At 37.9% G+C, this 12,987-nt stretch overlaps 1 protein-coding gene, 1 long non-coding RNA gene and 1 pseudogene across 5 annotated transcripts in view; 2 read left to right on the forward strand and 1 right to left on the reverse strand.

Annotated features, from left to right (window-relative positions):
• The window catches only part of CPQ (carboxypeptidase Q), a 147,958-nt gene that overhangs the window by 77,021 nt on the left and 57,950 nt on the right, over positions 1-12,987 (forward strand). The window lies entirely within an intron of this gene.
• On the reverse strand, positions 1,877-4,646 carry LOC117668527 (uncharacterized). Its single transcript, XR_004592305.3, has 3 exons — positions 4,466-4,646; positions 2,153-2,206; positions 1,877-2,028 (listed from the first exon to the last, which is right to left on the reverse strand). It is a non-coding gene; the product is annotated as an uncharacterized LOC117668527 (long non-coding RNA).
• Positions 7,538-12,668, forward strand: LOC117668526 (transgelin-2-like; annotated as a pseudogene). Its single transcript, XR_015733609.1, has 2 exons — positions 7,538-7,875; positions 8,328-12,668. The product of XR_015733609.1 is annotated as a transgelin-2-like (transcript).

Genomic DNA, 12,987 nt, shown 5'->3' on the forward strand with positions numbered 1-12,987 from the left:
TGGTCTCTTTCCAATAAATTCTTTCTCCCTGCACACGCTCATCTCATTTCGGAAATGCATAGCTGTATTTCTGAAAAAAAAACATTTGGCATTTTTGTAAGCGCATGCAGTCCATTTAATCCTATATTCAATATGTGCGCTTGATGTATGAGCAGATTCCCTATCTTGCAAAATACACAGCGCTATTTTTGCATGGTATAATTTGAACATTTAGACTGGGACTGGTGGAGATTAAAAAGAAATTTGGCAAATTTTGCTTGGTTACCTTCCTGAGAAAATGGCTGTTGTAAACAGGAAAATTGAAGAAAGAATTGAAAGTATGAGGATGGATAGCCCTGACGAGAAAAGGGACTGCTAACATAAAGCAGACAGTTGTCTTTTTTATAAGTGTGAAAGGGTCACTTAATGAAAGTAATAAAGTACAAGTGTTTATGTTAGCTAGTGTTAGTATCAGAAAGGAAGAACAGAGGAAGCGCCATCAATGGACATGCCGAATTTGAAGGCACCAGGGCAACCCCCATAGTAAGGTCACCCCCTCAACTTATCTGATGTAGCATTCTTGGCCTAAGTGTCACATAATAGTTTACATTACCGTTGTAACTTATTGCATTTCCTTGTAAGAGCATATAATTTGGGCTCTTCAGCATTTCTTTAACATGAGGTCCTATGTTCTCTTAGATTTATGCATGCCAGTAGACCATATTTGTTTGCATTATCTCCAAATCTTTTGGCTCTTTATTTAGTGGGCTTTTTTCCCACGACTTAATAGTGCTATAAACATCCCACACATGCAACCCCCCAACTCAGTTTAGAAGTTCCAGTATATTACACCAATTACTTCTTAACATCTGTAGGGTAGTATTCTTCATTTTCTATAGATGTGAACAACAATATAAGAATTTTTTAATCATATGGATGGCATGTTGTCCTTGTGTCCATGTGCTTATGCTTAACAGCTTCTATAACTGGTCCCCTAAGGATTAACTGTATCCCCAGAATTGCTACGAATTCAAAACAATTATTTCTGATATGTATGCCCAAGCTTTTTTGGGAAAGGAAGACAAAACATTCCCTGTAAACAACAAAAAAGCAGAAAATTCAAATCTGAGGCTGCTCATTTCAAAACCATTATCCTATCAAAAATATTGGTACTGTGAAAATATTTGCAAACTCAGAGTTGCACAAAAATGTGTACATTTGGGGAAGTTGTGTACAAAAGGTGTTTATATGGGAAAACCATATATAAAGATTTAGAATAGAATAACAGAGTTGAAAATTGGAAGGGACCTTGGAGGTCTTCCAACCTATTGCTCAGGCAGAAAATCCTATACCACTTCAGAAAAATGGTTGTCCAATCTCATCTTAAAAACTTCCAGTGTTGGAGCATTTACAACTTCTGGAGGCAAGTTTTTCCGCTGATTAATTGTTCTAATTTTTAGGAAATTTCTTCTTAATCCTAGGTTGCTTCTCTCCTTGATTAGTTTCCATCCATTATTTCTTGTCCTGCCTTCAGGTGCTTTGGAGAATAGCTTGACTCCCTCTTTTTGTGGCAACCCCTGAGATATTGGAACACTGCTAGCATGTCGCTCCAGTTCTTCTTTTCATTAAACTAGACATACCCAATTCCAGCAATCATTCTTTATATGTTTTAGCCTCCAATCCCCTAATCATCTTTGCTGCTCTTCTCTGCACTTTTTCTAGAGTCTCAACATCTTTTTTATATCGTGGTGACCAAAACTTGATGCAGTATTCCAAGTGTGGCATTATAAAGTGGTATTTGTACATTAGATATGCAGAAAAGCAAAGATAGGCAGAATAAACATGGCAGGAGACATTATATTCAAGAGCAAATGCAGAATTATCTTGCATATTTTTCTTTTTAAAAACATTTTATTTGTGATATTGCCATATGGCAAATATAATTGGTGATGTACTTTTCATCATCTTAATTCAGGAGTGTTGAACAGGAAATCAGTGCAGAGTATTGTAGCAAGAGGACTTGTCTTTCGCTGGAATTGTTTCTCTTTCCTTGAGTAGGGAAAAAAAAAAAGTAGATGAATGAGCTGGAAGACAGAAAAGGTTTCCATCAGTTTTGGCTCTGGCCCTCTCCACTGATAGCTTTGCTATGATGGAAGAAAAAAAAGTCACCAACCTCTATTTTAGGTGCTTTTCTCAGTTGCTAAAGAAATATGCAGTTTTGTTGTTACTGAAAAGAAGATGGGAAATAACTCTTATTCTTAGAAAATACCAAATATTATATTTAATAATCTACCTGAGGATGCATCATTAGCAAGTAAAGCATACAGGACAGGAAATAGTAGTATAGGACAATTGGAAAAAGACATGATGTTGAATACACAAGAGGAGTTGTATTATACATTGAATCTCTTCCTGTACACACAGTTGCATGCTTCAGTGGGCACAGATTAATCCCTTGGCACTTTGTTGGTTTTCTCATTTCTTCGTTCTGGTAAAATTTAACTATACGTTACATGTATTTTGTGATTGTGTCTCCTTTTAGTTGTAATAACATAAGTAATTTCAATTGCGCTGATTGAGAAAATGCATTTGGATTACAGTATATCATAATGGGCTTAAATCTTCCATGTGGTGATGAGAGAAGGAAGTAGTCGTAGAAGTGGGAAAACCCACTTCATCTCTTACACACATAAACATAGACACTACTGAATATAGAACCTTTTTTATCTTTTCTGACAGAAATAATTGCTGCCCTATGCTATTCTTTTACCAAGAGGCTGTCAATGTAATTAGAAATGCTAAAGCAACAATTTATAAAGCAACAGAAAAGCATGTAGGCCAATATTTCACGTAAGAGAAAAAAGGTGTCCATCATAACAATCTATGCATAATACACATTCATATTTGATTGATCTTTCTTACGGAAACAGAATAGTTTCAAGCCCTCAGCCCTTCAAGCCCTGTGATGCTGGAGTTTGTATATAGAACTGGCTAGCTAAAAATTTTAAATTACGAATTTAGTCTAATCAGGCAACCAGGTTATAAGTGTTGGTCAGTAAAATTAGTAATAGGACGATTTTGTGTTTTATTTCATTCTTTAGCATAGCCATGCGATAAGAGTTGAAATGATAAATCAGTAACCTGCCATTATTTTTCTGAACCAGGAAAATAGATATCAATTTTACAGCTGTTTTGGCAACTAATCAAAGTTTCTAAGCAATCTTCAAAGCTATGAATATATAAGGCCAGCACTGTCATGCCTATAGGCTGATAATTTCCAGTTTCCCAGAAATGTATCAATTTACTTAACTAAATTACTTTTTAAATAATTAATTCTCAAAGGGCAACCATCTTACACAGGATTGTTCAAATCTATTGATCTTTTAGCATCTTGCTTGAAATCTTATGATATTTGGAGAGGCAATGCTAAAGATATTTTAGTGAACTGGCTAAGAGATTTGCTGATGAATTCAGGCGTTTATTTACTGGCATTTTATTTATTTATTTATCAGTCACATTTAGAAATTGGCCATCTCCCTCACTGAGGGACCCAGGCAGGTATACAGATGAAATGTTAAAAATATATAAAATGTTAAAAACATAAAAACTAAATATAAAAATATAAACTAGGGCAAGAATAATTAAAAACGTGACATTGCAAGTTAACTAAAGGATGGGAGGCACTAAGCAGTCCCATGGTTGTGTATAGCTCTATGATCCCCAAGCAAGATGGCAGAGCCAGGGCTTTAGATATTTTCTAAATAATCTAAGAAGGTTGGTGATATATATGTTATTGCAGTTGAGTGTTTACAGCCCTTAGAAGTATATACCCTGTTTCCCTGAAAATAAGAGATCCCCTGATAATAAGCCCAACCGGGCTTTTGAGTGCATAGTATGCTAAAATAAGCCTCCCCCTGAAAATAAGCCCTCCCCGAAAATATTTAAACGCAGAACTGGAAATCAGGTAAGATGGCAAGAGGAGCCCCATCTTGCTCCATGCACGCCAAAATAATAAGGCCTCCCCGAAAATAAGGCCAAGCGCTTATTTTGGGGTTCAAAAAAATATAAGACAAGGTCTTATTTTCGGGGAAACACGGTAGTGTTTATGAACAATTTGGGTAACAGGTTCTCAGATAGATGAACTTCCAAATATAGTCCCTTTTATCTTGTTATCTGTTATAAGATGAAGCCTAACAATTTTGTCCAAAAGTGTTCAGTCTCTACAGGACTGTGACATCTGCCTTTTCCTATTGTATAGAATGACTCAGTTACTGTATTTATTTATTTATTTTGCTTTCTGGAGTTTCCTATTTTCCACATCACTTTTTAAATTGAATTTTCATGTAGGAACCTTTTCTTTTTCTTGCACAAAAGGGCATTTCATGGTTTTAGGTTATTCCATTTCAAAGCGTTTTAGGCATTGTTGAAAAGAAATAAAATAGCTTCTCACATAACTATTTTAAACTCATTTTCATCCTAGTCACACCTGTTCACTTTGCTTGCCAAGGCTGATAACATTTTCTTCCACTTGTAACACTTGAAACTGTTGCTGAAAATTAGGTCTTTTTTTTCCTTTTACCCTTGCTACTCCCAATAGAAATATGGATTTCAGAACTTCAGACCTACTGAAACTTGATAATATAAAATGTGGACCAGGATATGTCAGTCTTTGCTGTTTAGAAATGCCCAAATATTGAGTTTTTCTGTTTTACTATCCCACTCCAACTCCATGCAACTGAACATCATAGAAATATGTTTCTGTGGGACATGGAAGTCCTATCAGTAGGTATTTGATGCCATCAAATTATTGTAAAATTCTAGAGTTCTACAGAACACAGTTTGAAAAACTCTGTTCTAGAATTCCTTCCTGAAGAAACAGTGGATTTTTCTCCTTAATGGCATTCAAGACATTAGCCCTAAATATTTATCTGTATAAAAGAACATTTCCATCCTTTAATGGAACTGTTTTAATAACATTAGCTTCACCTTCAGCCAACTTTAAAAAGCATCCCTGCATCTCTTTCAAACTGTTAAATAATTACTCTTTCCTTGGGACAGGCAAATAATGAGCATATCTGAGTTGTTCAAAAAGCCAGGAATTAATCTTAGCCTTTGGGGGCTATATCCCAGTGAGTAGATTTTATAAAATGTGTTGCCTTTGAAATAAAAAGTAATAGGATCCATGAAGTGGGGTGGCCTTGAATCCATGAGCATCCTTGCTCAACTAATACAAGGATGGGGGGATGACCCTTGGCAAAGATCTCCTTGAAACTGGGACTTGCTTTTATCCCACTTGCGCATTTCCACAAGTCAAAAAATCTTTACATAAAAGGAAAGGCAAGAGTAGTATATGTGATAGTTTGTGCTTATTAATAACAAGAGAGATCCTGTGTATTTCTGCTTTCTCTTTCTGCTTATGGCACTGGATTCAATGATGAGAAATGATGCACGGAACATGTTTGGTATTATGTTGCATCTGTCATAGTATGTTCCTAGAGACTTTTGCAGACAGCTATTGTACTTTCTCATGAATAACAGCATGAAAACAGAAAGGTCCTTTGAGGTTCTTTAATAGATATCTATATAGAAAATGGTAACCTTTTGTCATAGTAATCAATAAGTTCAAGTTGAAACCATATAATAAAATTCAGACCCACTATTATTCCTGCACATTTCCTTTTGATTTCTTTCTTGGCATGTATAATAGAAATTCAGCCAATGACTTGTACTATTGCTTCTATTTGTTTGGTGTAATCTAGTTAGGTTTGGGCAGACAATAAACTATACATTTTCTCACATGAAAGCAACAGCATAGTTTAAAAGTATTTTTACTAAGACACTGGTAGAAAAATGAGATATACAAAGAGGATAAGACAATCTTTTTGTAATACATTTTTAGTAACCAAGTCAGAAGATATAAAACACTTTTTACTATAATATTTTTGCTGCTGTTATACAATATTGCCTTACACTCTAGGTATATATATGGTTGAATAGCTTAGAAAAATTATGCAGACCAGTTAAGCATTCCTTACTACCAGTGATCCAATCCAATTTTCAATTTGTCTAATGTGTCTCTCTCAGCACTTCCAAATTTGATGAAGTTATCTGGAGGGAGGAAATAATATATTAACATAAATGATGTTATAATATTCCCACTATATTTATGGATTGCTGTGAGGAATACATTTTTCCTGTGAGAATTTTGTGCAAACTGGTAATTAGCAGTCAATTAATGATAAATGCAACTAATTAGATGCTGTTAACTGATAAATGAGTTCCAAAAATGATGATTAAAAAATAGTGAGAATATTAAATAAAGTCTAGCTATTCAAGGCATTTTTTAAAACATGTAAGTTTTAAAGGAAGGAAAGGAAAATGATAATGCTGGATCCTCCATCTTCATTACCCTCCACAGGGTGAAAAGGGCTGACTAGCCTCTATAGAGAATGAGTAACAATATTAGCAAGCCAGTTTGGTATAGTGGTTGAGGCAGCAGGCTAGAAACAGAGCGACTATGATTTCTAGTCCAACCTTAGCTCGGAGTCCCTGGGAGGCCTTGGGCCGGTCCCCTCTCTCAGCCCTAGGAAGGAGGCAATAGCAAACCACTTTTGAAATCTGAAGTCAAGAAAACTACAGAAGCCTCTCTAGCAGTTGACAGGAGTTAGCACTAATTTGAAGGCACACACACATAGAGGATGGGGACAGGGTTGTAAATAATGTGGAAAATCTCTGTATACAAATTTTGTATTTCTTTGCCCTTCTTTATCCTTTGCCCAAGGAACACAATGCCTTAACCACTACACCAAACTGGCATTCTAAATTCAATGTAAGAGGACTCTCTCTCCCTCCCTGCAAACTCAACCCTTCATAATATTGAAAACATTGCAATCAATGACTCAGATGGCTGGCATTCCTTCACTATATAGGATGCATACAGTGTAGGGATTGAACGCAGTAGTGTAAATGCCCGCCCCCCCGCAATTCAATGATTTTATGTCTCTCATAGAAGAGGGTCCAGGGATTAAAACTATTTTCAAGAAACATAATTGCACTCCAATTGCACAACTGAGCAATTCTCCTTAAATAAGTAGTAAAGATGTTATACTTCATAACAAAAGAGAAATTGAATCCTGGGTACATTGCAAATGTACAGTGACTAATTCAATTTCCTAAATGTCAACATTATGGTGATTATCAAGCACTAACTAGTCATGTGATATTTTCTCATCCAGACAAGCTGCATTTAATAAAAACAAGGACACTAAACAAAGTGATTCTTCATCCTCCCACTCACGTATGTATGTCCACTTTATAGAATGTTTCATTGCTTTTCCAAAAGCAATTTTCCCCCTCCCTACTTATTCTTCTGTACCAATAGAAGTGAATATTTGTAGCTCAGGGTTGAACTCTGAGGTTCTTGATGCTCTCTGAGCTTGGTAGTTTTCCTGTAGACGTTTCATTACCAAACTAGGTAACTTCATCAGTGCTAGCTTATTATTCTGTTCAAGATTCTGGTATGACGTGTGTGTGTGTGCAAATCAGAGACTCGGATGGCTTTCCTTCACTGTATGGGATGCATATAGTGTAGCGGCTAAACTCAGTGCCTAGAGAGTAAGGCACAGCTTTGCTTAATCTGGCAGCACTTGCAGCCACTCTCCCCAGAGGAAGATCACATTTTTTTGGAAATCCATCACCCATCCACCTTAGTGTCATGGCAAACCGAGGCCCTACTTATGGACTCAGTCGGGAGGTTCAGCAAAAGATCGACCGACAGTACGATCCTGACCTGGAACACATTCACATCCAATGGATCAGGGCCCAGTGTGGGCCAGACATTGGAGAGCCTGAACTGGGTAAAGACAATTTCTAGAAATGGCTGAAAGATGGCATAGTACTCTGCCTGTTGGAGGGGGACGGGGCTGCTGCTGCTGCCGGAGCGTGTTTACAGTAGCTCCTCTGGTTTATATTTTATTTTATCAATTTTTAGTATACCCATTGGACCCTTTTTATTTAAATAATATTTTTCGGAGATGGTAACAGAGTAGACCACAACACAGACAAAGTATTGGCTGATAAGGACTAATAAGGCATGGGGAAAAGAAAGAAGCGCCATGGCACCAGCCCAGGATCTCTCCCACCATTGAAGAATGCAAGACAACCAAAAATTGATGAGCACTTTGCAGTCAAGAGATTTGTAAGTAAAAATATCCCTCCTTTCATTTCCAACAATCTGGAGAGGTTAGAACGGGACCGGCAAAGAGATTTGACAAAACAGCAGATACTAGACTTTCCCGATCTGGGGGGAGGGGAGCAAAATGACAGCCAGCTGTTTGTTTGTTTTTTTCACTCTGCCTGCTGATCAACAGCCTGTATCCTAAGGGCCAGGGACCTGTAGCCAAGATCCATTTTCACCATGGCCTTCAAACAAATGGAAATGATTTCTCAGTTCTTACACACGGCTGAGAAGTACGGCATCCTGGCGTCGGATGTTTTCCAAACTGTGGATTTATGGGAAGGGAAGAACATGGCCTGCGTTCAGAGGACCCTGATGAACCTGGGTGGTTTGGCAGTCTCCAAAAAGGATGGCTTCTTCGCGGGAGACTCCAACTGGTTCCCGAAGAAATCCCAGGAAAATCGCCAGGCCTTCTTGGACGACAAACTCCAAGCGGGACAGAACATCATCAGGTTGCAGCTGGGGACAAACAGAGGGGCTTCCCAGGCAAGCATGATGGGTTACGGGATGCCCCGTCAGATCCTTTGAGCACACTGTCCCGGCCTTCCCCTTCACCTCCTCCAATATCTTCCTTTTTTTTCCAGAGAACTTTCCGAGTTTCTTTTCTCCAAGAAACAATCCTTTCGGATTAGAACTCCATTTTTCCTCCAGACTTCCTCCTTTCGGCCATTTTTTAAAAAAATATTAAAACAAAAATCCCTCTAAGGGTTTCTTCAGTCATATCTCCCCACTCCTGCTTTTCCCGTCTCAGCTGAGAATTATTTTTTTTCCCCTGTCTCTCCATCATCTCACGACCCTTCATTTCTCAAAGGATGCTCAAATCTTGATATATGTTTCCCCCCCCTCCATCCACTCAGGACTAATTCATGTCCAAAGACAAGAAGGTGTGTTTTTTCCCCATCTTGCCTGCCCTTCTCAAAATATTTTGAAAAGATCCTAGATCTCCAACTTCCAAAAAGACCTTTTAAGGCAGCTACTTTGGAATCGAAACCCAGGTTTCGCACTTCTCTTCCGGACCAAAATAATCACTTTTAAAGAAAGTCTTATCTAAAGTATTAGGGGGTTGTTTTGCTTCATCCCAAAAAGACCCATTCAATGCTATAGAATAGATGGTGAGCTGAAACTACTGCGTTTCTTAATTTTGGGTGAATTTTTGATAGTCGTGCACTCACGCCCACCTCAATCTGAAAGAACAGGAAAATCAGGTGATTAAATCCCTTTCTCCAAAAAAAATCACCCCTGGGGAACGGGGTTCTTGGAAGACCCCTATCTACGCTACCTGGGTTCAGCTTTTAGTTTGAGGAGAGGGCGATGGTGTTAAGAGAGAACACAACCACATAGCGGAGTCTGCTGTAGTCTGTTTCTCTTGCAAAAATCCTTAAATCAGTCAAGGGGAGGGGGAGGAGAGGAAAACCAGCCTTGGGGTACCCAGGTCCATGGTATTGCCTTTCCTGTATTCACCCCTCCACAGCTCAGCCCAACCTTTTGGTCTTGGCCTTCAGGAGCTTTTGTTGAGTCCCACAGCTTTTGTGGGGGCAAAGCCAGAAGCGATAACTACCCTGAACTTTGAAACGGTGGTGTGGAAAGTATTCTGCCTTGAGGCTCTTGATAAGAAATAAAGATTGATCAATTCTTTTGTTAAAACAAACAAACTCAGTGCCTAGAACTACATCTGATCCTGGTGACTAACCCAGATTGGATCTTGCAACATCCAACATCCAGGACACTTATTTGTCGAAATTTGTGAGTTTTAATAATGTCAGACTACAAATTATTGCAGGGATTTGGATTATTGGTTTCCTTGCACTATTCAGGAAGGTATAGTTGAAGACATGGGAAAATCACTTAAAGCAAAGCCCAGAGATATTAACTTTCTGACTGAATTCCATGGTGTTAGTTCTTCTGCTTTGCATTATTTCAAATCCCTGGTGATCTGATCAGCCATATCTAAATTAATCCTTCTTCCCGTATCTGCCTGTCGGGTTCTGTAAAATGTTCTCCAAAGAAGTTGATAGCTATTTAAAAAAAATACTCATCTCATTTCCCATGCCCGCTTGTAAAAGGTGCTACAAAAAAGCTCACTCAACTGCCAGACTCTTATCTTTGATGTCAGGCAAAGAAATGCCTGACATCCTTCTCTGCTGAAGTGTTTAGAATTTCAGTCTCAGACTCGCTGTTTTAAAATTTCTCCTTTGTTGATCCATAATATTGTTGAATACATTATGTATCTGCTCAGAGAAGATATTGGAATGGCAAAAATAATAAAGAAGTAAGGAAATAAATGTATATTTCTGGCTTCCCTAGAGTTCTTCAAAGAGAAAACTGGAAACTTGATAAATGAAAAAAATTTGCGCAAAGTTTATGTGCTTACCCTGCTGTACTTGTTACTGATATATCGAATTGTGCTCCTTAAAAGCTTTTACAGAATCCTCAGCACCACAGAGTGGCTCATTGATAGAAAAGTCATGGGACAAAAAAATACCTCTCTCGGACAATGGAAAATCTGGAAAACTAACAAATAGGAACACTTCTATAGAATACCACAATTGTTCTACTCACTGTCAAATGTCTCTTGATTTGCTTCAGTATGGAACATGGAAACCATTATACCTAAATCAGTGTTTCTCAACCTTGGAAGCTTTCAGATGTATGGACTCTAACTCCAGCTTGGCTGGAGAATTCTGGAAGTTGCAGTCCACACATCTGAAACCTATCAAGATTGAGAAATACTACTCTAGAGGGAATAGCCAGTCAAAGCAGAGAGGGTTGCTGCTAGAAAGACAAGGGGCCAAACCCAGGGGTGAAATCCAGCAGGTTCTGACAAGTTCTGGAGAACTAGTAGCGGAAATTTTGAGCAGTTCAGAGAACTGGTAGCGGAAATTTTGAGTAGTTTGGAGAACCGGCAAATACCACCTCTGGCTGGCCCCAGAAAGGGGTGGAATGGAGATTTTGCAATATCCTTCCCCCAGGAGTGGGGAGGGAATGGGGATTTTGCAGTATTCTTCCCCTGGAGTGTGGAAGGGAATGGAGATTTTGCAGTATCCTTCCCCTGCAACACCTACTAAGCCACGCCCACCAAGCCACGCCCACAGAACCGGTAATATAAAAAAATTGGATTTTACCACTGGCCTAACCTGAAAAATGTAGCTTTTCCTCTTTTGTTTCTCAATCTGCTAGAACTGCTCCTCTCTTGGAAACAACATTTTGAAATCTGTAGGCACACATGTCTAATCCCACGGCAGATCACACCACTTTCTGATTCAAAATTGCCTACTGAGTAGTGTGACTCCTTTCCTAGGAACAAAAAAAAATAATAATTCTCTATCAGGCAATACTTATGCCACTTTGGTTGCCAGGGAACATCATGCTGTGTTAGTACGACAATATTTCACTGTTGCTAAGAAGACATTGCTTCTCATTTAAATATAGTTTTTTCTTATTCATTTATAAACTAACCTATAATTCATTGCAAGACCTTCAAGCATTTTCTGACATCTGTGTTTGATGAAACAACTCAAGCAATTTACACTTGTGCCAGATTATATACATAGCAGTTATTGCTTTGATTTTTGTCCCCCTCATTACTTGGTGTTGAATAAGTGAGGTTGTTATGAAATGCTGAAATACTATAATCTTGGTTGGGTTAAAGTTTACTTATTTGGAGATAAATTAACTCCTCCCAGAAGTATCATCCAAGTCTCTAGGTTTGTCCAGGGCAAAAGCAGGCCCTCTCTGGGCACTCAGTTTGTGTCATCCTTAGGCATTGATATAAAGAGTTGAGAAGGGACAGAAAAGCACCAACTTCCAAATCAGCTTTATTTCTAAGAATGTCCTTTGATCCCAGAGAGGTATAATCTTAAAGAATGAAAGAGTTGAAAAAACGTAATTAGGAGATTGAGAAGGATCTCATCAGTTTGCCTTCTGGGAAATCAGAAATGCCATTGCATTTGCCTTTTTGTAAATGAGCAAATTTCCATGCCAGCTATCTTCTCTTATCATCCATGACTTTCATTCAGAATGTCAAATTTGTAAGACCTGAGAGCCAGATTTTTTCAGAAAAGAGATGTCAATTTTTTTTTTATAAACATCTAATAGTTGCTCATCTCAGGATCAAAGCACCCAGGGCAAAAAGTCTGTTGGGAAGGAAGTTGAATAAAGAAGCGCTGGAATTAAAACTGTGATTGTTCTATCGTATGACTGAGGAAAGTCAGTTGTTTTAAGTGACTCCATCCTGGTATGGAATAAATATTCTTATTTAACATCTTGCCATGTCTTGAGTCTACACCAGAATCTAAACCTTATCATAACAGACCAAACCAAATCAAATGTCTAGGAACTGCTTATGAGTTTTGTATGGTTGCCCAACTCAAATCCTGTGACTCTGAATAATACACAAAAGACAAACATCCAGAAAAAATAATTCAAAAGAATACATAAAAACATACAAAGTCATAAAGGCAATCTTACTGAATGTATAAATACATTCTTGTTAGTGACCTTCACAATACAGTATATACCCACTAACTGAAAGATTGTAGAGCCAAATCTTTAGTATTAAAAGTAATAACAAGTTGATGGATATCCTTTTGCACTTGAAGTTCTTGCTTATCATAATTTCCCATTAGAACAAAATAATGGTCACAATGCACATTCCAATTACACTATCATAGTGTTGATGTAATTGTGGTTCACATTACTGGAATTACATCTGGTGAAAGAATAAGGCTATATACTTATCCCTGGGATGAACTGTCTAATTCAGCATTTTAAAT

The sequence above is a fragment of the Pantherophis guttatus genome, chromosome 3 (genome assembly GCF_059756535.1).
Source record: "Pantherophis guttatus breed Tessera chromosome 3, ASM5975653v1, whole genome shotgun sequence".
NCBI lineage: Eukaryota > Metazoa > Chordata > Lepidosauria > Squamata > Colubridae > Pantherophis > Pantherophis guttatus.